Source organism: Heterodontus francisci, chromosome 37 (genome assembly GCF_036365525.1).
Source record: "Heterodontus francisci isolate sHetFra1 chromosome 37, sHetFra1.hap1, whole genome shotgun sequence".
In the NCBI taxonomy this organism is placed as follows: Eukaryota; Metazoa; Chordata; class Chondrichthyes; order Heterodontiformes; family Heterodontidae; genus Heterodontus; species Heterodontus francisci.
In genome coordinates this window covers 3,187,729-3,213,028 of record NC_090407.1, presented here as the reverse complement: position 1 = coordinate 3,213,028, position 25,300 = coordinate 3,187,729, and the positions used below count along the sequence as shown (strand labels likewise).

Here is a 25,300-nt window from a genome sequence, read left to right as displayed (position 1 = left end):
AATTGCCCCTAGTGTAGGTAGGTGGTAGGGGAATTGAGGGAAGGTGGGGATGGGGTAGGAATATGGGATTAATGTAGGATAAGTATAAATGGGTGGTTGATGGTCGGCACAGACTCGGTGGGCCTGTTTCAGTGCTGTATCTCTAAATAAATAAATAAAACTTGGAAGGTCCAGAGTCATCAAGGCATGTAGAGAGAAGATAAGTTACACAAAAACATATAAAGAACACCAAAATCAACATGCATTTGTATACTGCCTTTCATTTACTAAAACCTCCCAAGGTTCTTTACAGAAGAGTTAACAAAATCTGACACTAAGCCACATGAGGAGATATTAGGACAGATTAGTCAGGTTTTAAGGAGCATATTGAAAGAGGAGAGGTGAGTGAGAGAAGCGGAGAGGTTTAGGAAGGGAATTGAAGAGGTTGGGGCCCAGGCGGCTGAAGGCACAGCCACCAATGGTGGAATGATTAAAATCGGAACAATCAAGAAGCTGGATATCTCAGAGGGTTGTAGGGCTGGAGAAGATTACAGAGAGAGGGAGGAACGAGACCATGGAAGGATTTGAAAACAAGGATGAGAATTTTAAAATATGCTGTGCATTGCTCACGCCTGCATATGTCACACCTCAGATGTCACATCTTTTTACATGCAAATTTTGATTTGGGATTGCACCTTATTGGCTCAAATTTCATATTCATAAGACAGCAACAAAACAACAACTGAACAGGCATGGAACGTTTAAATTAAATATGACGAAAATTATCTAAATGCAAACTCTTTTTTTTTTATATAAACAAAATAGCTAGCATCGCTTCTAAGGACAGTGCTATTATTCAAGTTTGGAAGAGAATTTGGAATAATTTGTGTGTCTGATTAATAGGCTCTGATTAAGTATATCAGATAATTTTGGCTAAGACGGGAAAAGGAGATGGTGGATCCTGTCAGATGGTTCCCCGAGCAGACCGTCAAAGTCATTTGGCGGAATGCCTCATCACCAGAACTTTCAAACAAGCACCAAGATGTAGCTTGGCTGGTGGTGAGAAGGGCCCTCCCCGTCAGATCCTTCCTGCACGCCCGAAGTCTCGCCCCCTCCGCAAAATGCCCCCGCGGTGTATGTGGTGGGGAAGAGACAGTCGCCCACCTCCTTCTGGAATGTGTCTTTGCAATGCAGGTGTGGAAAGAGATGCAGTGGTTTTTGTCGAGGTTCATCCCAAGCAGCTCTGTAACACAGGAGTCTGTGCTCTACGGGCTGTTCCCAGGGACGCACACCGAGACAAACATCAACTGCTGCTGGAGGACTATCAATTCGGTGAAAGACACCCTTTGGTCTGCCCGAAACTTGCTGGTCTTCCAGCGCAAAGAGTTGTCCACGACCGAATGTTGCAGACTGGCACATTCCAAGGTCCAGGACTACGTGCTGAGGGACGCACTAAAGCTTGGGGCAGCCGTGGCAAAGGCTCAATGGGGAAAGACCACAGTGTAAGGTCCCCCCACCAAGCTGAACTGAGGGGCTGGATCCATGGGAAACCCCTTGAACTGTATCGGGAAAATTTCGTGTGCTGTAAAATGTAAAAATGTATCTGGCATGACAATGAAATGGAAGGGTTGTGAGGCAACTCATGATTGTATCGAAGGAAATTGATCTCCCTTGCAATGTTTGTATTTTTTGACTTGATGCTGTTTTAAACTGTTTGGGAATGTAATTTTTGTTTTACAGATTTTTATGAATAAAGTATATTTTGGAAATAAAAATAAATAATAATTAGTAAAGGAAAAATTCACATATGAAAATGGCAGAAAACCCCTCACATAAACGAGATCTGGGATATTTGCTGTTATATTAGTTTAGAGATACAGCACTGAAACAGGCCCTTCGGCCCACCGAGTCTGTGCCGACCATCAACCACCCATTTATACTAATCCTACACTAATCCCATATTCCTACCACATCCCCACCTGTCCCTATATTTCCCTACCACCTACCTATACTAGGGGCAATTTATAATGGCCAATTTACCTATCAACCTGCAAGTCTTTGGCGTGTGGGAGGAAACCGGAGCACCCGGAGGAAACCCACGCAGACACAGGGAGAACTTGCAAACTCCACACAGCAGTACCCAGAATTGAACCCGGGTCGCTGGAGCTGTGAGGCTGCGGTGCTAACCACTGCACCACTGTGCTGATATTCATTGTATTAATAAAAGGCTTGTGCATAGTATGTGCTCCCTGTCCAAAATCTTTACTTCATGTTATGGTTTTTAATCATGCCTTTCCTATTATATATTGCTTTTTCAACATTTCCCACTCACTTTTGCTATGTCAACTGTCACAATGTATTCTCAGGCTTTGGCCACTGGATGGCTCTGTGGGGTAAGTTTTTGAAGTCTTGCTTCTCAACTCCATCCCTCTACATTAAAACTTTAATTCATTAACTGATTAAGGACAATGGCACAGCCAACATTCTAACACATGGATTATATTCTCATACATAGCACTGCTGCTACATTCCAGGCCTCAGACTTTATATCTCATTTCTAAGTACCACATTTCATTACGGATGCAACACAATCTTAGAAAACACAAAAACCCCGTTATTGATCTGGAACCTGAAATATACAAGTAGTTAAGAGACTCTTGTGAAGAACGTCATCAACTCACAACCAGATACAATTAAAAATGTGCATACATAGAGTAACCTTCCTAATTTCACAGCTGAACTTCTGAACTCTTCTCCAGACCCCAGATTCTATAAGCAACCCAATGCGTATTAAATCTTTACTAAATAGTTAAACTTGAGTAACGTACAACAATCACACTGTGGAATTTCCACTATACATCATCACTCTTCCCAGGTAGAGTCCCCAGATTCCAGTCTTGTAAATATAGTACAGCAGAATCCTAAGTAGCGGAAGGCAAGTACAATACAAATGACATATCGAATGTAATCCTCCCGTGCTACGCAGTTAATTTGTGCCAGACAGGAAGAGATTGGTGTTAGCAGGCTGTCCAGTGAGGTACTGCCTCATGCAAGATTTTAAGCTGCAAAGAATTCTGACAGATAATCAGTAAGATAAATAATTGATAATAGCATTCCACTGTGTTTAGTAATTTCAGGCTCCACTGTATTAGGGTAATTTTTGGAATATATAACCAGCAACTTATACTTTAAATAAATCACATTAACCCTAATATTCAGACAGAGATATTCTAAATAGTAAATAATCATACAGCTGAAAAATTAACACAAACTATCACCAGATAATGTTCAATACAATAGGAGGTGACAGAAACATGTAAAGCATTCTTCTGATAGAAAGCACAGTCTCAGGCTATTATTCCAGCTAATTCCCCAGACTTCAGTTTTCTGAATGTATTTTTACACACAAAATTTCAGAATCTAATTTTCCCTAAACATTTGTATAAAGTTTCTCCATGTAGTTTATACAAGGGCAGCCCATGTTCAAATACAACTACATTTTTCATGTTTTTGATCAGTTTTAAATGGAGTGGGACTTCACTAACAGGTGCTGTGTGTGTTTAAATCCCATTTTTCAATGCTGGACTGTTACTAGAATCTTCCCATGCGTTAAGCTTCAGAAACTAATTTATGATCATTTTCAGCATCAAGTCATTTACAACCCAGTTGCTTGAATTTTATAAAAGATCAATAGTTACTATCAAATTAACCCTCTTCACAGCACAATGTAAAGCTTCTAAGATTACATTTATCAGTTGAAATATTACAGTAAAGATCTTCCTTACCTGCAATTAGCAATTATTTAAGATCTCTCTCCATCTAATCAACATCCCAGATTTGATTATCAACTTAAAAATCAATTGAAAATCAAGAGTCAAATCAGCACAGTGAACACTCCTTTGCACTGGTTTCCCTATCCTGCTCGGTCAGTAGCAGGATCTGTGGTTTCACTAGTTACAAATCTCATTTCAGCCCCATTGCAAACAACATTTGTAGATAGATGTGGCCATGGGACACTTCATCACATCAACATAGAGCTGGGGACTAGCAGCGTGCCCACAGAGTGCAGGCTCTGAAACTGAAAACTCCCCGTTAAACAAACGCACAGCTCCTCATAATGATGCAGGGTGCCTGAGGGCAAGGTCGAAGGTTGCATGCTTGCTGCTTGTCTGCCTCCTCCACTTATTACCAAACGCAATCACGCAATAACTAAATTAATGTCTTTGACCACTTTTCTAAAGGGGGAGCAGGGCTTAATGCATTGTTATTGTTACACTGTACAGATTTTGAAGATAGCTTGAAAGTCGGCCATTATCACACGAGAAAAAAAACCTCGAGGCAATTAGATCGTACTTCCTCCTCTGCTGGGAAACCTCTCGTGTGTAACCTGATCCTTAGCCAGATCCCTTTTATCACCATACTTCTTAATATATTTTTCTAGTCCTGACTGTCTGTGCCTCCTCATGGAAATCTGATTCAGCTGCCTGAGGAGATGCATTACTTTTCCATACTGCTGGATACACAATCTGAGCTGTCACAGATGGGGTGACATCACATGTCTTCTTTCTCCATTATGGTCCTCATCCCTGTGACAAATATCACTTACAGCCCATATTAAATTGAATCCCAGTCTGAACACAAACCACTTATTGCCACCTGAAGCATCAGTCCTTGTTCACTTGTTTCTAAAAGATCTAATTTGTTTTTGTAATTTTCAGTCGAGAAGCTTTTAGGTTTAGGAAGTGGAGTCTGACTGCATTTCAATTACTTTCTGTCAAACCGACAGTTCAGGCCCAGTATTTCCCCTAACTGCATTTTGATGGACAAAGTACTTGCTGTCTGTTGCCAATCTAACACGCTTTCATCCTCTTTCACCTCACAAAGAGATTCCAACATTCAAATTCAATACGGGATGAGCAAAAAGGCTTCACAAGGCATTAAAAAAAAAAATCATTATTTCACACCACAAAAATTGTTTTTGCTGAAGATAGTTTGGTATTTATGTATTAATGCTTTGAAGTCCGAGTGTATCAGGCCTGTGTCCTCAGTACCTTGCTCTATGGCAGCGAGGCCTGGACAACGTATGTCAGCCAAGAGCGACGTCTCAATTCATTTCATCTTCGCTGCCTCCGGAGAATACTTGGCATCAGGTGGCAGGACCGTATCTCCAACACAGAAGTCCTTGAGGCGGCCAACATCCCCAGCTTGTACACACTACTGAATCAGCAGTGCTTGAGATGGCTTGGCCATGTGAGCCGCATGGAAGATGGCAGGATCCCCAAAGACACATTGTACAGCGAGCTCGCCACTGGTATCAGACCCACCGGCCTTCCATGTCTCCGCTTTAAAGACGTCTGCAAACGCGACATGAAATCCTGTGACAATGATCACAAGTCGTGGGAGTCAGTTGCCAGCGTTCGCCAGAGCTGGCGGGCAGCCATAAAGACGGGGCTAAAATGTGGCGAGTCGAAGAGACTTAGTAGTTGGCAGGAAAAAAGACAGAGCCGCAAGGGGAGAGCCAACTGTGCAACAGCCCCAACAAACAAATTTCTCTGCAGCACCTGTGGAAGAGCCTGTCACTCTAGAATTGGCCTTTATAGCCACTCCAGGCACTGCTTCACAAACCACTGACCACCTCCAGGCGCGTATCCATTGTCTCTCGAGATAAGGAGGCCAAAGAAGAAGAAGAAGCTTTGAATTCCAAATGGATACTTCTTAAGTCACAGATTTCTGAGACCCCAATTTTCAGCCTCTCTCTGAAGGTTTTGACAAACACTAAATTAAAGGTGTTAATAGGTCCCACTAATCCCTCCAGTACCTCATTTGAATACTCATTGCGTGTGTCAGCACAGACAGTGAGTGCTGAATTCCTATCCAGTAGTGGGAGTGTCAGAGGGAAGCCTGATCCTGTCCCCATCTGATGTCCAGCAAACTCAAGACAGACCAAAAATCGAATGTAGAAGCTTCCTGGCCAGGATGGCTCAATATTGTGAAAGACAGTCTCTTTACCATCTGAATCACTGGAGAAGGAACCTGCTTGAAACTTAAAATGACTTTCCATGAAGCCCATTAACAGCACACACCTCTGAATCTGGAATCCCCAGGAGTTCAATTTAATTTATTCCCCTATGCAAACTGTGCCTGACACCACGGCTATCAACGCTCCTGACTAACCTTCCCTCCCTCTTTACGTTACAAAAGCACTTTAAATAGGAGCTGTTCTGAAATACACTGGAGCTCTTGTTGCTGCGGAATTTCCCCTGGTTATATTCCATAGCAGCTGTGCCCGCAAATAACTGCGTGTCCACAATTGCTGAGAAAGTCGTCCCACCTCACGCTGTATACACACACATAGAATGATGACATGTTCGGTTCACACATGTACAGCTGTTACACACATTACAAGCTTGGGGAAAAGGTTTCAAGGTTTTAAAACAATATATAAAACTCTTGTCTCAAGTTCAAACAGTGTGAGGATGACTCATATTATACACCAATGACTATATGAAACGGCATTCTCTGTGTCTTGCCATCAATATAAATAAAAATGAAGTTTAACCTGCACAACATTTCATCCACATTTACAAACTCAGTGACAGCTTCTTGGTTGATAAACCAGCACTAAAAATGGCAGTGAATTAAAGAATGAATGTGGTAAGAAAGGAGCACGCTATGTCCTGAGCAGAGTGCCAGGGACTTTTTGACTTGAGTTCCCTCGACCGCAAAGAAAAAGAAGTTTCTACTAGTTGCCAAATCTAGTGGGAATTCCCCGGAGTATCCCAGCGGGCCAGTATGCCCCAAGAAGTTTTTCAGATGAAACTCTAAACTGAGGCCCTGCCTGCTGTCTCAGGTGAGCATAAAGCATCACATGACACTATTTGAAGAGCAGCAGGGGAGTTCTCCCCGGTGTCTCAGTCAATATTAATCCCTCAACCAACATCACTAAAAGCAGATTATCTGGTCATTATCAGATTGCTCTTTGTGGGAGCTTGCTGTGCACAGACTAGCTGCTGACTTTCTTGCATTACAATAGTGACTACACCTCAAAAGGTACTTCATTGGCTGTAGTGTGTTTTGGGATGTCCTGAGGAGGTGAAAGGCACTATCGAAATGCAATTCTTTCTTTACAAGCCACTCAGTGCATTCCTATCACTTGAAAGCATAAAGTGACATGACTCTATAAATCAAAGAAAGCCCCAAAGGAAAAGAATGTCTGCAAAGCGGGTCTGTCACTCTTGTGCAAGTAGAGATTTTGCTGCAATAACAGTCTGCAGAATATACTATTAGTATGAAATACGAGGGTAATTTCCATGATTCTGTGCACTCTGCAGGCAGCTTAATGGTGGGCAGCATGGGTTGCGAATCATTGCCTAACTCCCTTAACTCTGCCACTGGAAGTACTGGATTGCTGAGTTAATCCTAGGGGTTAATACACGAATGAGGTTATTAAAGGTTAGCTGAGTAATGGGAGTAAGCTTTGACTTGTAAATATCACTCTCATTTATCTCATTTCAATGATTATGTGCTTGACTGCACATCAAAAATGCAAACAGTTTAAGAAATAATTGGTGTTATTATAGTTGTGGTTCATTAATCTTTTCAATTGATATTTTACTAAATTACAAAAATTTTAAAATAATACATAATTCAGAGATGTACAAATCCTGCAATGGGAAGTTTATGTACTTTGGGAAATTCCCACAGTGCTCTAAAATAGCAGCAACCTCCAACCTCCTGTGTCAAGACTCTACAATGCATTAAAAACGTTGGCAATGAAAACCCCACAGTCCCTGATCAAGTTTGCTTGTTAAAACAAAAACCTTCTGTCAACAAGAGGGAGGATGCAAGTCACGAACTAATTGCTTCCACTAGGTGCCTCAAACCTGCTGTTAGCTTTGGGGAGGAATTTTCTAATTGAATGAAGTGACAGAGAAGAACAGTGTGTGTGAAGAACATTTTGCTAAAGTGCTTTAAGGGCAGTTAAGATTAAGATTAAATCCTGTACTAATTTTTTGTTGCCAGGTGATGAGGAACGGATTCTAACCAGATGAGATGGGTCATCTATGTAAACACAGATGGTTAGCATGATGGCATTAACATGACTGTAGACCATTGAATCACAGTGGTTTGCCCAAGGCAGGTTCTAGATCCTTCTCCAAACTGCTCTCAGTCTTGTGCTTCTTTTTTCAATTCCTCATAAAATCTCCCAATATTTATGTGGCCCAGAAGCATTCCTCTTTTCCATCTTTGGTCTTTTTCCTTCCATTCGTCTTTCAATTATCTCTTTTAACCTCCCATCCCCTAACACATGCCCACACTAATTCAATTACCTTTTATAATATTAAACTACATTCTTCTTGCATCATTGCCCAGACCTCATTATTTTTATTGTCTCTATCACTTTGCTTTCTTGATCCTTCTCCAAACCCACATCTCATGCTCCCTAGAAATCAGATCTCCTATTTCCCACTGTCCATGTTTTAGCAACATACTATTTCAGAATATTAATAACCTTTGGTGTGGTAAGGTGACAAGAAGACCTCTCTGAAGATTGCACAGTCGCCTCTGCTGAAGGCATGTGTGTGCACTGGGTGAAGACTGGATTAAGTTTGGTTACTATTTCTGGCCCTCATGTACAATAGATCTTAGGCACTCAGTGTGCAGCTTGACACATGATGGCTACTTGGGAGATGCCCGTGGAGCCAGGTCCCAAGATAAGACAGCAGCTTCATTAGAAGGGGGTCAAAAACTAGAGAGAAACAAAAAGAAAATAGTTCCTTTTTTGTAGTAGAAATATTGAAGCTGGCAATCTCACTTCTGTAATTTATTGTAAAATGCCTGGAAATGGTAAGACAGCTCATTTTCGATCTCAGTTTAAAAATACATATTTAAGGTTATGCATTGTCCTTACATTTATACATTCCCATTATAAATTCCTATGTAAACTGGTCACTGGAATTACACCCTCCGACTGGTGGTGGCACTGCAGCATCTCCACTGACAATTACAGCACAATAGCTTTATAAGGCTTGTTTCCATTATAACTGAGGACATAGGATTTATCAACATTTATTATTGATCTGATTATTGTCAAATACAGATCTGATCACTAGTTTTGGGGTTGAAAGAAAGAAAAAAGACTAGCATTTATATAGTGCCATTGGACATCCAAAGCGCTTTACAGCCAATGAAGCACTTTTTGAAGTGTAGGCACTGTTGCAATGTCGGAAACGTGGCAGCCAGTATGTGCACAGCAAGCTCCCACAAACAGCAATGTGATAATGACCAGACAATCTATTTTTTGTGATGTTGATTGAGGGATAAATATTGATCAGGACACCGAGGAAAACTCAAAACAGAAAGTGGGAATACTCAGCAGGTCAGGCAGCATCTGTGGAGAGAGAAACAGAGTCAATGTTTCAGGTCTGATGAAAGGTCACAGACAGAGTTAACGCTTCCCATTGACCTTCCATCAGACCTGAAATGTTAACTCTATTTCTCTCCACAGATGCTGCCAGACCTGCTGAGTATTTCCAGCACTTTCTGTTTTTATTCCAGATTTCCAGCATCTGCAGTATTTTGCTTTTATTAACCAGGGAGAACTCTCCTGCTCTTCTTTGACATAGTGCCATTGGACCTTTACATTCACTGAGCAAGCAGATGGGGCCTTGGTTTAATGTCTTATCTGAAAGAAGGCACCTCCAACAGTGCAGCATTTCCTCAGTACTGCACTGGGAGTGTCTGCATTGATTTTTTGTGCTCAAGTTCTGGAGTGGGACTTGAACATTGTGACTCAGAGGCAAGTGTGGTACCCAATGAGCCACAGCTGTGAAAGAATGTTTCTGCTAGAAGAAATTTGGAGGAACAAATAATTCAAACTCACAATAAATAGAGGCACAATTAGACTCTGCTTTTCCCCTCTATGCAATCTGATCCACTTGTTGAATCCCTTTTATCATCTGCCATTCACATTTTGTCGAGTTCTTGACTGATGAGTTGGGCTTATGATCTGCTTCCAGTTGTTGTCTGAGCTGATTTGCAGATGCGAGTTGCGTTGTCTTAATTTCTGCTATTCCCTCTCTCCCTTCGGGACAAAACAGCTTTTCCTTTTCCACCACCTCCTGACAGTCAGTTCCAGTTATAAAACTGCATCTTATCATTCCTGAATCAGCATTTGAGAATGGGAATATTCTGGAGGTTCCTGAGCTCCCAACACACTTGTGAGTTTATGTCACTAAGTTATGGAGAGAGAGAGAGAGAGAGAGAGAGAGAAAGAAAGGAGATAAAGACAGAGAAGGTAGAACTTGCATTATTGAAGTGGTTTGCATGTCGTCACAACATCTCAATGTGGTTTACAGTCAATGACTTACTTTTAACATTTTGTGAGCAAACACTGCAGCCAATCGATATACAGCAAATGCCCACAAGCAACACAAGACCAGGAATGTTCCAGGTTCGGTTCAGGGGCCGTGCGAACTCAGCTGAACTCTGCCTCAGTGGCAGGTGAGGTCAGGGTTGCTCGGCCATAGAGGGAAAAATAAAATCAGCCAAGGTTCTGCCCCCCCAATCGCCATTTAGTTACTTTTACTGCCAAGTACATGTGTGTGGACAGAATCAAGCTCAGAATGAAATGAAAAACTAAACATATTTTACATTAAATTTTCATAATTTCAATGCCAGCCTGACTGCAATGTTAGAAGGGACAACCCAAGGGGTCAGGTAGCAAACTCTCTGGCATGACGTTAGCAATCTGTTTTCTGAATTCCTAGCTTGCCTTCCTACCTTGTAGTTTGACGCTGTATCCAGTATCCTTCATACAAACACTGCAAAGTCTTTGTTATTCTCCAGTTAATGTGGATATTTTCAGCATTGACTGAAAATTCAAAGTGCACCCTTCCAAAATGAAGGGTAGTTAATCACCACGGTGAATCTTCAATGAAAATGTAAATAAAAGATTCATCTATGGATCCTGGGTGATGAGTTTTGTCAGCATCTTATTGCTTGGCTGAAAATCCCATCAGTTGTGGTGTTAGGATACCTGAATTATGCATCAATGTCACAATGCCAGCCTGAAGTCAGTTCAAAGTTCATCGACCCTTGTAACCGTGCTCCATTTGTCATTGATAAAGCCCGGCATGGATTGATTCCTCAAACAAAAGAGCTTTTCCATTATTTTTTTTAAATTGCCTGCTTCCTCTTCTGATTCATGTGGGCTACAGTTCCATGGACACTGATTATCCACTAGCATCATACCTGAGATGAGAGCTTAGAGACTGTTCAGTCCCTCTGAGGAAGTCACAAGCAAGTCCAATTCCACCCTCGCTTCATGTCTCCTCATGCACTTTCCAGCAGAGTCCCTGGAATATAATCAAGATTAATGGCTCACCATTTCCTTGCTAACCCAGGGCACTGAGGCCAATGGTAGCACTCATACCACAACAACTTGCATTTATATAGCGCCTTTAATGTAGTAAAACGTCCCAGGGCACTTCCCAGGAGGATAACGAAACACAATTTGACACTGAGCCACAAAGAGATATTATGGCAGATGACCAAAGGCTTGGTCAAAGGCTTTGAAGAGCATCTTAACGGAAGAGAGAGAGGTAGAACGGTGGAGAGGTTTAAGGAGGGAATTCCAGTGCCTAGGGCCCCAGGCAGATGAAGACACGGCTGCCAATGGTGGAGAGATTAAAGTCAGTTAAAATTGAATCAGCCAGAGTTGAGATCATCGTCCAGGGATTGAAACTGGGAGCTTGGTGGTTTTTGAGCTTTCTATTCCAAAGGGTCACAGAAGTTTCCGTGCCACCATGAGCCGGGCATTTGGATATGCTTCAGATAACAGTTCTTTCAGTCCACCCAGTTCATCATAGCAGGAATGATTACTAAATAAACATTGATGATGAATGACTCCAGAATAGAGGTCGTGACAGCATTCTTTCCATGTTAGCTAAAGTATTCCAAGTACTGAATTTATTCTTTTTTTAAAACATTTTTCCCTTCTGTCCCAATCTGCGGGTTTGCTGTGCCGCATATCAGTCCCAGACAGGGGGTGCCCTGCCTCCAGCCAGCTGCTGTGAAGAGCCAATACAGCTTGAAATGAATCAATTATCCAGAGTCAGGAAACAGTCCACCACTTTACATCTTCTGCACTTGATGCAGTACCCGTGGCCTGGGATCTTATGCTTGGATAGGTCTTGCTTTTCTTGGGCAACCACTGGAATTTTCTTCAAGTCCATCTGTATTTTATGTTACCTCACATCAAAAAACCAAGGACCTGATGACTGAGTTGGTAAATGTATTGCCCAGTATGGCACTGGGTGGCACCAACCAGGAAGATCCCAGGTTTGATCCTGATCTGTGCTGAGTGACTGATCACATTTGGGCCATTGGGAAGGTCACCACAGGTAGGTCAGTCTCTGAGACGAGAAAGAGGAAAAAAAAGAGGCAGAGGTTCCACTGCTACTCCATATGGTAGTGCAGTGGTTATGTTACTGGACTAGTAATCTAGAAAAAGCAAGCGGGAGTTTGCGAATTTGAATTGTTAAAATAAATTTGGTAGTAAAAACAAAAATGACCGCGATGTTATCGGATTGTTTTAATAACCCGATATCCTTCAGGGAAGGAAATCTGCCGTCCTTACCCAATCTTCCCTGGATGCCACTCCGGCCCTACACCAACATGGTCGACCCTGAAGTGGTCTATCAAGTCACTCAGTATATCAAACCCCTGCCATGAGGAATACAACCTTCACAGGGCAACTAGAGATGGTCCACTGCCTGCCTGCCTTGCTTTGCCTTGCCAGCAACGCCCACATCCTGTGAATTAATTTAAACTAAAGGCAGCTGCTGAAAAGTCACACATTGGGTGTTGCCTGAGGACAAGATTTGCCTCAGTTGTGAAGCCTTCCACAGTTGGAGAGCCTGCTCACTGGTTCGACACCTGTATGATCAATTTCCACTTGGGTGAGATTTAGGAGGATCAGCCCTTCTGTGAAAGAGCTATCCAAACGTTTCCAATGTTCTTTCCCCATCACCCTGAAAATGTTTCCACTGCAATTAATTTCCAATTCCCCTTTTGAAAGTTACTATTGAATCTGCTTCCACCGCCCTTTCAGGCAGCGCGTTCCAGATCACAACAACTCACTGTGTAAAAAAAAATTCTCACATCCCCTCTGGTTCTTTTGCCAGGTATATACAATCTGTGTCCACTGGTTACCAGCCCTCTAATCAGGGGAAACAGTTTCCCTATCAAAATCCCTCATAATAATGCAACCCCTCCCCCCCTCCCCAATAATCCAATATCCCAAACATTTCAAAAACAGCTTAAAATGGTTACAGTTCTTTCTTCACTGAGGGACAATTTGTGTTAGGGCTCTGCACTGTGAGATTCAGCGCACAAAACACACTCAATCTCGATCACCTTTCTGTGTACAGCCAAAGCTATTGAACATGGAAATCCCACTTGGAATTTCAACCCTAACAATTATCAGGCTTCTGTGCTAGGGGTGATAGCATAGGAGCAGACAATAAGTGTTTAGTCCTGGAATCTCATTGTGTTCCACCAATATCAGACCCAGCAAGCAGTCAGGCCCATCAATAAATCATTTCTCTTTCACTCTAGCCCCAGTTCTGTCTCTTGGGACTGCACAGGGCTACAATCCATGTGATTTCTCTGGATGGTGCTGTGCAATTTACACTACAAACAGCAATTTAACAAGTTATGTCAGGAGACTCGTTCATTCTGCAAAACTAATGTGTTCCTTCTGAATGACACAAAACAAATACACATTTCAAAACAGTATACGTCTAAGCACAGAATGTTTTGTTTCTTTTCTTGTTTGTTAAGCCCTCCCCAGCCCTAATTTGCTTTATATTCTCACAGAGACACTAACTCAAACTGAAAGATGGTTTCATGGCCACTGCCTGCCCTCTTGTACCTCACACAAGTCAGCACTCTTTAACCATCTTTCACTCTCCTTCAGCTTGAGCTTGGTGGGGAAAGACTTGGTGTTGTTTGAAACTGTTTGGTAATGTTTTTTTATACAGATTTTTATAAATAAAGTATATTTTGGAAATAAAAAGGCTTGGTGGGGAAGAGACAGTTAGATTAGATTAGAGATACAGCACTGAAACAGGCCCTTCGGCCCACCGAGCCTGTGCCGAACATCAACCTCCCATTTATACTAATCCCATATTCCTACCAAACATCCCCACCTGTCCCTATATTTCCCTACCACCTACCTATACTAGTGACAATTTATAATGGCCAATTTACCTATCAACCTGCAAGTCTTTTGGCTTGTGGGAGGAAACCGGAGCACCCGGAGAAAACCCACGCAGACACAGGGAGAACTTGCAAACTCCACACAGGCAGTACCCGGAATCGAACCCGGGTCCCTGGAGCTGTGAGGCTGCGGTGCTAACCACTGCGCCGCCCCTTGTTGCCCACCTTGTTCTGGAATGTGTCTTTGCAAAGCAGGTGTGGAAAGAGATGCAGTGATTTTTGTTGAGGTTCATCCCAAGCAGCTCTGTAACACAGGAGTTTGCGCTGTACGGGCTGTTCCCAGGGACGCACACCGAGACAAACATCAACTGCTGTTGGAGGATGATCAATTCAGTGAAAGACGCCCTTTGGTCTGCCCGAAACTTGCTGGTCTTCCAGCGCAAAGAGTTGTCCACAATCGAGTGTTGCAGACTGGCACATTCCAAGGTCCAGGACTACGTGCTGAGGGACGCACTAAAGCTTGGGGCAGCCGCAGCAAAGGCTCAATGGAGAAAGACCACAGTGTAAGGTCCCCCCACCAAGCTGAATGGAGGGGCTGGATCCCTGGGAAACCCCTTGAATTGTATCCGGAAAATCTTTGTTTGCTGTAAAATGTATATGGCATGAAAAATGAAATGGAAGGATGGTGAGCCAACTCACTCCTGTATTGAAGGAAACTGATCTCCTTTGCACTGTTTGTATTTTTTGACTTGGTGCTGTTTGGAACTGTTTTGTAATGTATTTTTTTTTAAACAGATTTTTATGAATAAAGTATATTTTGGAAAAAAAAAAGCTCATTCAATCAAAAAGTTTCCCGATCCAATCTGGAGTCAGACAGGGCTGTCCTCTCTCCCGTCTTGTTGTTTGCTGTATCAAACCATTTGATGAGTCCATTCGGAAGGATGCGAGCATAAGAGGGGTGACAATCCCAGGCAGCGGAAGCACTCAGCCCGTAAGGCAATTATTGTTCAAGTGCAGCTCTAATTAGTGTTATGACCCGGTGAGAAAGGGGTCTAGGGTTCCCTCTCAGCCTTCACCTGGTCTTGCTGTCACAGGGTTTAATTTTAAACCCACTATGTTTTTAGCTCCCCCTTAGTGAATCCTTGTACACTAACTTCCAACTATAAGACAAAGAAGCTAGCCAACCAGGTATTCATAGGTTTAAAAAAAAAGGTTGAACGGTATTAAACTCTAATTCGGTTAACGCCTATGGATACGCGACGTGCCCAAGCTGGCATGCTTACGCGATACACACATGCAGATAGAGACAGAAAAGAGCAGAAGAACTAAAGTGGAAAAGTTTGAGACAATACCTGAAGAAGGTTTTGGTTACTGTTCTTTGAGCTCGCTGTGAAGTCCTTGATTGTAGGCAGGTCTTGCTTTTCATTGGGGCCCAGTATTCTTCTTAAACCTTGTTCAATATCGGATTCCTCAGTGGGTCCAGAGGATTGTGAGAAAGAGATGGGAGCAGACAGGAGAGGTCTTCTCACTCCAGGAACAAACAGTCTTTTTGAGTTCAAAAACTCTGTGGCGATTTCAAAAAACGCTGGACCAGCCAGTTAGTCATGTGATCAGCTGGTTTAACCAGTCCTGGCATTTGTGGATTGTATCACCTTAGCAGTGACTGGACTGCTCTTCCTTACACCTTCAATGACTGGAATTAAAATCCATTGTGGTTTGAATGTGTCAGAGAATGGTCCTTTTGTCTCCACAAGCACTGTCTGTTAGTATGCAAATATTATTCAGCTAAGTGTCTGGAAGCCCTTGTAACAGGCCTTCCCTTCTTCTCAGCAAGTTTAAAATCAATGTTCATATGACAAAATTAATATGCCTCATTCTTGGCAGGTGGGTGTCTGCAAGACAGTAGTAACCGTCAGTGGGTGATGTGACCATGAGATGGTATCAGATCTGCGCTCAATCCTGTCCATACCAGACTTTCATATCATGCTTTTCCCACCAGAGGAGGTGTCATCATACGTGCTGAGGGACAGCACCTACAGGCAATGGTTGTGATGGTGGTCCCACGGGCCATCGATCTGGTCAGGGGGTAATGATTGCCGTTCCTCCGGCCTGGGTATTCTGCTGCGGGGAGGTAACTTCACCATCTCCGAAGTTAAGGAGGTGCTGGGCGGTCGCCTCCTCGTAGCAGATGTAATGTACAACAATGCTCCGCTCCGGTTGATCAACGTGTACGCCCCGGTTCAATGCAGCGAACGGCTGACCGTCTTCCAGCAGATCCCACTGCTGCTGGCAACGTCCAGGCCGGTCATTCTAGGCGGTGACTTCAACTGCATCATTGATGCAGCTGGACGATCCGGCAGAGACAACAGCAAACTGGACGCTACATCCAGATTCCTAATAGAAACAGTAAAAGATGCCAAACTGCACGACGTCTTCAGCAAACCTGCAGACGGAGCGCAGCGTAGATACACCTGGCCAAGATCGGACGGGTCTGCCCATTCCAGGATTGACTTCCTGTTTGTGTCCCGTGCTGTCACGGTCAGATCCACCGATGTCAAGCCGGTGTTCTTCTCCGACCACTGCCTCTTACTGGCCGACTGTCACTTACAGGATGACCAGCAGGTTGGCAGAGGGACGTGGAAGCTCAATGCTACACTGCTAACCCCAGAGAACGTTAAGGAACTCAAAAGGGATTACAACGTTTGGAGAACCGTGAAAGCCCTCTTTGAGTCGCCAGTTCACTGAAGGGAGGTGATCAAGGTGAACATCAAGAGGTTCTCTATCTTCAAAGGTGTTCAGGAGGGCGAGAGAGAGACAGAGGGAAATATCCCGACTCCAGAAAAGTATGCAAAATCTGTTCCGGCTGCAGTCGATGGGGGTCGAGGTCAAGGAGGACCTCCATGAGGTGACGAGCCAGCAGGCCTCGCTCTTTGCCATGGAGGCCTCCAAGATCATCATCCGGTCCAGAGTCCGCTCCGTTGAGCAGAATGTGATGTGCTCGCATTACTTCTTCCAAAAGGTACACAGAGAGAGCTCTGTGATCAGCAGCCTGAAGGAAGAGGATGGCTCGGTAACGTCTTCGCAGTCTGACATACAAAGGAAGGGAGTGCAGATAGTCTCAGTCATCTCATTATCAAAAAGGAGGAGGTGTTGGGTGTCTTGCAAAGCATTAAGGTAGATAAGTCCCCAGGGCCTGATGAGATCTACCCTACAATACTGAGGGAGGCAAGGGAAGAAATTGCTGGGGCCTTGACAGAAATCTTTGCATCCTCATTGGCTACAGGTGAGGTCCCAGAGGACTGGAGAATAGCCAATGTTGTTCCTTTGTTTAAGAAGGGTGGTAAAGATAATCCAGGAAATTATAGGCCGGTGAGTCTTACGTCAGTGGTAGGGAAACTATTAGAGAGGATTCTTCGGGACAGGATTTATTCCCATTTGGAAACAAACAAACTTATTAGCGAGAGACAGCATGGTTTTGTGAAGGGGAGGTCGTGTCTTACTAATTTGATTGAGTTTTTTGAGGAAGTGACGAAGATGATTGATGAGGGAAGGGCGGTGGATGTTGTCTATATGGACTTTAGTAAAGCCTTTGACAAGGTCCCGCATGGAAGACTGGTGCAAAAGGTAAAGTCACACGGGATCAGAGGTGAGCTGGCAAGATGGATACAGAACTGGCTCAGTCACAGAAGACAGAGGGTAACAGTGGATGGGTGTTTTTCTGAATGGAGGGATGTGACTAGTGGTGTTCCGCAGGGATCAGTGCTGGGACCTTTGCTCTTTGTAGTATATATAAATGATTTGGAGGAACATGTAGCTGGTCTGATTAGTAAGTTTGCAGATGACACAAAGGTTGGTGGAGTTGCGGATAATGATGAGGATTGTCAGAGGATACAGCAGGATATAGATCGGTTGGAGACTTGGGCGGAGAAATGGCAGATAGAGTTTAATCCAGACAAATGTGAGGTAATGCATTTTGGAAGGTCTAATGCAGCTGGGAGGTATACAGTAAATGGCAGAACCCTTAGGAGTATTGACAGGCAACGGGATCTGGGCGTACAGGTCCACAGGCCACTGAAAGTGGAAATGCAGGTGGATAAGGTAGTCAAGAATGCATACGGCATGCTTGCCTTCATCGGTCGGGGCATAGAGTATAAAAATTGGCAAGTCATGTTGCAGCTGTACAGAACTTTAGTTAGGCCACACTTAGAATATTGCGTGCAATTCTGGTCACCACACTACCAGAAGGACGTGGAGGCTTTGGAGAGGTTACAGAGGAGGCTTACCAGGATGTTGCCTGGTCTGGAGGGCATTAGCTATGAGGAGAGGTTGGAAAAACTCGGATTGTTTTCACTGGAACGACGGAGGTGGAGGGGCGACATGATAGAGGTTTACAAAGTTATGAGCGGCATGGACAGAGTGGATAGTCAGAAGCTTTTTCCCAGGGTGGAAGAGTCAGTTACTAGGGGACATAGGTTTAAGGTGCGAGGGGCAAAGTTTAGAGGGGATGTGCGAGGCAAGTTTTTTTACACAGAGGGTGGTGAGTGCCTGGAACTTGCTGCCAGGGGAGGTTGTGGAAGCAGATACGATAGCGTCGTTTAAGAGACATCTTGACAAATACATGAATAGGATGGGAATAGAGGGATATGGGCCCCGGAAGTGCAGAAGGTGTTAGTTTAGGCAGGCATCAAGATCGGCGCAGGCTTGGAGGGCCCAATGGCCTGTTCCTGTGCTGTACTGTTCTTTGTTCTTTGGACCAGCAAATCCTTTTATGCTGGGCTGTCCTACGTGAAGCCCACAGACAGCAGAGCCTCCCAGTCCTTCCTGTCATCAATCACAGAGGTCTTAGATGACAGCATGGAGGGAGGGACTGGACAAGCCGTTAACCCTGGACGAGCTGACAAAGGCCATCAGGTCATAGAGTCATAGAGAGATACAGCACTGAAACAGGCCCTTCGGCCCACCGAGTCTGTGCCAATCAACACCACCCATTTATACTAATCCTACATTAATCCCATATTCTCTACCACATCCCCACCATTCTCCTACCACCTACCTACACTAGGGGCAATTTACAACGGCCAATTTACCTATCAACCTGCAAGTCTTTGGCTGTCCTTCGAGACAAGTAAAACTCCCAGAAGCGATGGCTTACCGGTTGAGTTGTACTCGGCCCTGTGGGACCGGGTCAGCCCGGACCTGCTGGAAGTATACGAGAGTATGCTCCTGGCCGGCAGCATGTCAGAATCCATGAGGAAAAGCAACATCACCCTCATCAACAAGCGGAAGGGGGAGAGGGCAGAAATCAGAAATTGGCGGCCCATCTCACTGCTTAATGTTGACTTCAAGATTCTGTCCGAAGTCATAGCCAGTCGAGTCAAGTCTGCTCTGGAGTTGATGATCCACCTTGACCAGACCTGTACTGTACCCGGCAGGAAGATCTCCGACAGTCTCGGGCTACTCAGGGATACGATCGTCTATGTACGGGACAGGAGGGTGGACACCTGCCTCATCAGCCTGGACCAAGAGAAGGCTTTTGGCAGGATATCGCACACCTACATGATGATGATGCTATCTTCCTTGACGGTGCTTCTGGTATGACCTCCTTTTTCCTCAACCGAGGATCGCCCCCCACTGTGGTTGACAGGGCCCTCAACCGTGTCTGGCCCATTTCCCGCACCTCTACCCTCACCCCTTCCCCTCCCTCCCAGAACCGTGACAGGGTTCCCCTTGTCCTCATTTTCCACCCCATCAGCCTCCATATCCAAAGGATCATCCTCCACCATTTCTGCCACCTCCAACGTGATGCCACTACCAGTCGCATCTTCCCCTCCCTTCCCTGCCAGCATTCCGAAGGGATCGTTCCCTCCGCGACACCCTGGTCCACTCCTCCATTACCCCCACCACCTCGTCCCCGTCCCATGGCACCTTCCCCTGCAATCGCAGGAGGTGTAATACCTGCCCATTTACCTCCTCTCTCCTCACTATCCCAGGCCCCAAACACTCCTTTCAGGTGAAGCAGCGATTTACTTGTACTTCTTTCAATGTAGTATACTGTATTTGCTGCTCACAATGTGGTCTCCTCTACATTGGGGAGACCAAGCGCAGACTGGGTGACCGCTTTGCGGAACATCTCCGCTCAGTCCGCAAGCAGGACCCTGAGCTTGCTTGCCATTTCAACACTCCCCCCCTGCTCTCATGCTCACATCTTTGTCCTGGGATTGCTGCAGTGTTCCAGTGAACATCAACGCAAGCTCGAGGAACAGCATCTCATCTACCGATTAGGCACACTACAGCCTGCCGGACTGAACATTGAATTCAATAATTTCAGAGCATGACAGCCCCCCATTTTACTTTCATTTTTAGTTGTTTTTTCTTTTTTCTTCTTTTTTTCTTTTGTTCATTTTTTACAATCTTTTATTTGCATTTATTTCATTTCATCTTAGTTTGTTCAGTTTGCTTACCCACTGTTTTTTTTTCAGGTTTGCACTTGCTGCTGTTCAATATTCAGTCCGTTAACACCTAATCTGTACTAATGCTTTGTCTTTCAACATACCATTAACCTTTGCTCCATGACCTTTTGGTCAGCTGTGTGGCCTTGTCCAATCTACACCTCCTTTGTTATCTCTTGCCCCATCCCCACCTCACTTGCTTATAACCTGTGACTTTTCTAATATTTGTCAGTACCGAAGAAGGGTCACTGACCCGAAACGTTAACTCTGCTTCTCTTTTCACAGATGCTGCCAGACCTGCTGAGTGGTTCCAGCATTTCTTGTTTTTATTACATGATGGACGTGCTTTCCAAAATGGTGTTTGGGGAGGGAATCTGCAATTGGATCAAACTGCTCTACACAAACATCAGTCGCGCAGTCTCAATCAATGTGTGGGAATCGGAAAGTTTCCCGATCCAATCTGGAGTCAGACAGGGCTGTCCTCTCTCCCCGGTCTTGTTTGTTTGCTGTATTGAACCCTTTGCTGAGTCTATTAGGAGGGATGCGAGCATAAGAGGGATGACAATCCCAGGCAGCGGAGGCACTCAGGTTAAAACCTCCCTGTACATGGATGACGTCGCCGTCTTCTGCTCGGATCCGCTGTCTGTGCGCAGACTGATGAGCATCTGCGACCAGTTCGAACTGGCCTTGGGAGACAAAGTTAACCACGGCAAGAGCGAGGCCATGTTCTTTGGGAACTGGACTGACCGATCCTTTGTCCCCTTCACCGTCAGGTCAGACTACCTGAAGGTGCTGGGGATATGGTTCGGAAGGGCCGGGGCGTGCACCAAAACCTGGAAGCAGCGAGTAGCCAGAGTAGACCATAAACTGAGCATGTGGGGGCAGCGATCACTCTCCATTGTGGGTAAGAACCTGGTCATCAGGTGCGAGGTGCTCATGTTGTTGGTGTATGTGGCGCAGGTCTGGCCCATACCCCACTCCTGCACCGTGGCAGTCACACGAGCCATTTTCCGCTTCATCTGAAGATCCAAAATGGACCTGGACCGGAGGGACACGATGTTCAAATCTCTGGATAAGGGCAGGAAAAATGTACCCAACATCACCCTCATCCTGATGAACACCTTCATGTGCGGCTGCATCAAGCTGTGTGTAGACCCCCAGTACGCGAATACCAAGTGTCACTACGTGCTGAGGTTCCATCTGTCCCCGGTGTTGAGAAGGATGGGCCTGGTCACATTGCCGTGGAACACTCCATCCAGTTGGACCGTGCCGTACCACCTATCCTCCGTGGAAACGTTTCTGTGGAAAAACACCTTTGGACCAATCCATCAGGCAGTGGTCTGCACGGAATGTCCTCAAGGCCCTACGGGAAAGGGAGATGGTGGATCCTGTCGGATGGTTCCCCAAGCAGACCGCCAAAGTCAGTTGGCAGAATGCCTCATCACCAGAACTTTCAAACAAGCACCAAGATGTAGCTTGGCTGGTGGTGAGAAGAGCTCTCTCTGTCAGATCCTTCCTGCATGCCTGGAGTCTCACCCACTCCGCGCAATGCCCCCGCGGTGGCTGTGGTGGGGAAGAGATGGTTGCCCACCTCCTTCTGGAATGTGTCTTTGCAAAGCAGGTGTGGAAAGAGATGCAGTGGTTTTTGTCGAGGTTCATCCCAAGCAGCTCTGTAACACAGGAGTCTGTGCTCTATGGGCTGTTCCCAGGGACGCACACCGAGACAAACATCAACTGCTGCTGGAGGGCTATCAATTCGATGAAAGACACTCTTTAGTCTGCCCGACACTTGCTGGTCTTCCAGCGCAAAGAGTTGTCCACGACCAAGTGTTGCAGATTGGCACATTCCAAGGTCCAGGACTACGTGCTGAGGGACGCACTAAAACTTGGGGCAGCCACAGCAAAGGCTCAATGGGGAAAGACCACAGTGCAAGGTCCTCCCGACGTAGTGAACTGCGGGGCTGGATCCATGGGAAACTCCATGGGCTGTATACACCAAATATGGGTTTGCTGTAAAATGTACATGGCATGTAAAATGGAATGGAAGGGTTGTGAGGCAACTCACTCCTGGATTGAAGAAAACGGACTTCTTTGCACTCTTTGGAATGTCAACTTGGTGCTGTTTTGAACTCTTTTGTAATGTTTTTTTTTAAAACAGATTTTTATGAATAAAGTATATTTTGGAAAAAAAAAAGAGCTCATTCAAAACTCTGCTGCCCATATCCTAACTGGCACCAAGTGCTGTTCACCCATTACCCCTGTGTTCGCTGATCTACATTGGCTCCTGGTCAAGCAATTCCTTGATTTTAAAATTCTCACCTTGTTTTTAAATCCTTCCATGGCCTCATCACCTGCCAATCTCTGTTATCTCCTCCAGCCCCACAACCCTCCAAGATATCTGCGCTCCTCCAATTTTGGTTTCTTGCACAACCCCAATTTTAATGGCTCCACCATTGGCAGCCGTGCCTTCAACTGCCTGGGCCCTAAGCTCTAGAATTCCCTCCTAATCCTCACTACCTTTAAGACACACATTAAAACCAACCTCTTTGATCAAGCTTTCAATCACCTGTCCTAACATCTCCCATTGACACAGTACCTCAAAAAAACCCCACGCCTGAAATCTCAGAGCCCCACTGGAACGGACTCCACACCCTACAAACTAACAACAGCCCCAACTCTCGATGGCACAGATCCTGGTTGATTGCTCACATCACCAATGCAACCTAGTAACTAACCCAAGCGGTGAAGTTCCAGGTTTCAACCTCCCAGGGGAACGCGGGTTCAAATCCCACCATGGCAGCTGGTGGAATTTAAATTCAATGAATTGATAACAATCTTGAATTGAAAGCTAGTCTCAGTAATGGTGCCATGAAAATATCATTGATTTTCGTAAAAACCCATCTGGTTCACTAATGTCCTTTAATGAAGGAAATCTGCTGTCCTTACCCGGTCTGGCCTACATGTGACTCCAGACCCACAGCAATGTGGCTGACTCTTAACTGCCCTCTGAAATGGCCTAGCAAGACACTCAGTCGTCAAGGGCAATTAGGGATGGACAATAAATGCTGGCCTTGTCAGCAGCGCCCACATCCCATGAAAGAATAAAAAAAATTGAGTCAATTATTTCAGGCCATGAGCCTCATTATTTTTTGTTTTTTTTAAATACATATATTTTCTTCTTATATTTATTTACTTTTTTAACCATGTGCTAGTCTTAAACTTATTTTTCATGATTTCGCTTTCGTACGGAGCTGTTCATTATTCTGCCATTAGCACTCTCTCTGGACCGGTGCTTTGGCTTTTGCTACAACTATCTAGCCCTCCATTTGCTTTCTGTTCCAGGATACCTGTCATTTAATCTCTACCCGCTCCATCCTATCACAGTCCTTCCTTCTTGTTCTCCTCCCCCACCCCCTTCCTTTTCACTTGCTCAAGGCCGGTTACATTTCTAACCTTTGCCAGTTCGGATGAAGGATCAAGACCTGAAACGTTAACTCTGCTTCTCTCTACACACATGCTGACCGTCCTGCTGAGTATTTCCGGCACTTTCTGTTCTCATTTCAAAAATCTATCAATGTCAGATTTGAAATTTTTGATTGACCCCGAGCCTCAATGGTTTTTTTTGGGAATGGTGGTGGAAAAGAGTGTTTCATATCTCCAGTTCCCTTTTCATCAAGAGGTGCAGACACTTCAGTCATCCCTTACCAAGCTAGACACTGAAGCTAATTGATGTGCTTCTTTTTGCTCCAGCTGTGCTCAGCATTATCCAGAAGTCATGCCTGGCCTGTGTCGCTCAGTTCTCCAGTGGTCAGCACATCTGCTAACTGAGCAATATCGGGGGGAGCTGCACAGAGTGTTTTCACACCCACAGGATGACTCTCATTTGGCTAAATTTTGACAATCCATGATGTAGCGGATGCATTATAAAATGATGAGTTATTGTGATTTTGAGGTGCTTGTGCTGTGGGCAGCTGTTGTGACTCAGATGCAAGCGATGGCTTAATTAGCCTCGTTCAGGGGGAAAGTCTTGATGGGGCAGCCGCCATGTCTACGGTGGCACGAGTGTTCCACCATACAGGTCTACAATGCAGCTGTCTTATTGCAGGATGTGCGCGCTCGTGCACATACGTACACCTTCACTTGTTGTCCTGACCTCACTTTTTGTTTAATTACACTTTTGTGAAGTACCTTTGGGTGTTTTTCCTATATTAATTCACTAGATTCATGTGAATATTGTTGCTGTTTGCCTGTTACTGCTTCTGTAGGGGGATCTTACCATGTAATATATATTAGGCTGACCACACAGCACCAGCAGCCAAGACTATTAAAGAGCCACTTCAAGAGGAAGCTAGTCTGTGGTATGAATGTAACAACCACACACCCATTGCCTTGATTTGCATCAGCAGAAGATATGGTTTGCAATTAATTGGTGCATATATTTTCTTCCTAGAATACAGGATAATCCCCAAACATAGCAATAAACCTCGTGTAAGAAGCTGTACCACACTTTAAAGTAATTTTTATTTCTGTACTGATCAATATATGTGTTTGCCCGGATGTGTAAAGATCATTCACCTTCAGGTTGTTAGATATCATTCCTTCAATGGATAATGGGAAAGTAAGTAACCCAACCAATAAAATTCGAGTTT

General features: G+C 44.6%; 1 protein-coding gene across 16 annotated transcripts in view; it reads right to left on the bottom strand.

Annotated features, from left to right (window-relative positions):
• Positions 1-25,300, bottom strand: part of LOC137351950 (polyhomeotic-like protein 2) — a 321,230-nt gene that overhangs the window by 102,697 nt on the left and 193,233 nt on the right. The gene's annotated exons all lie outside the window — the stretch shown is intronic.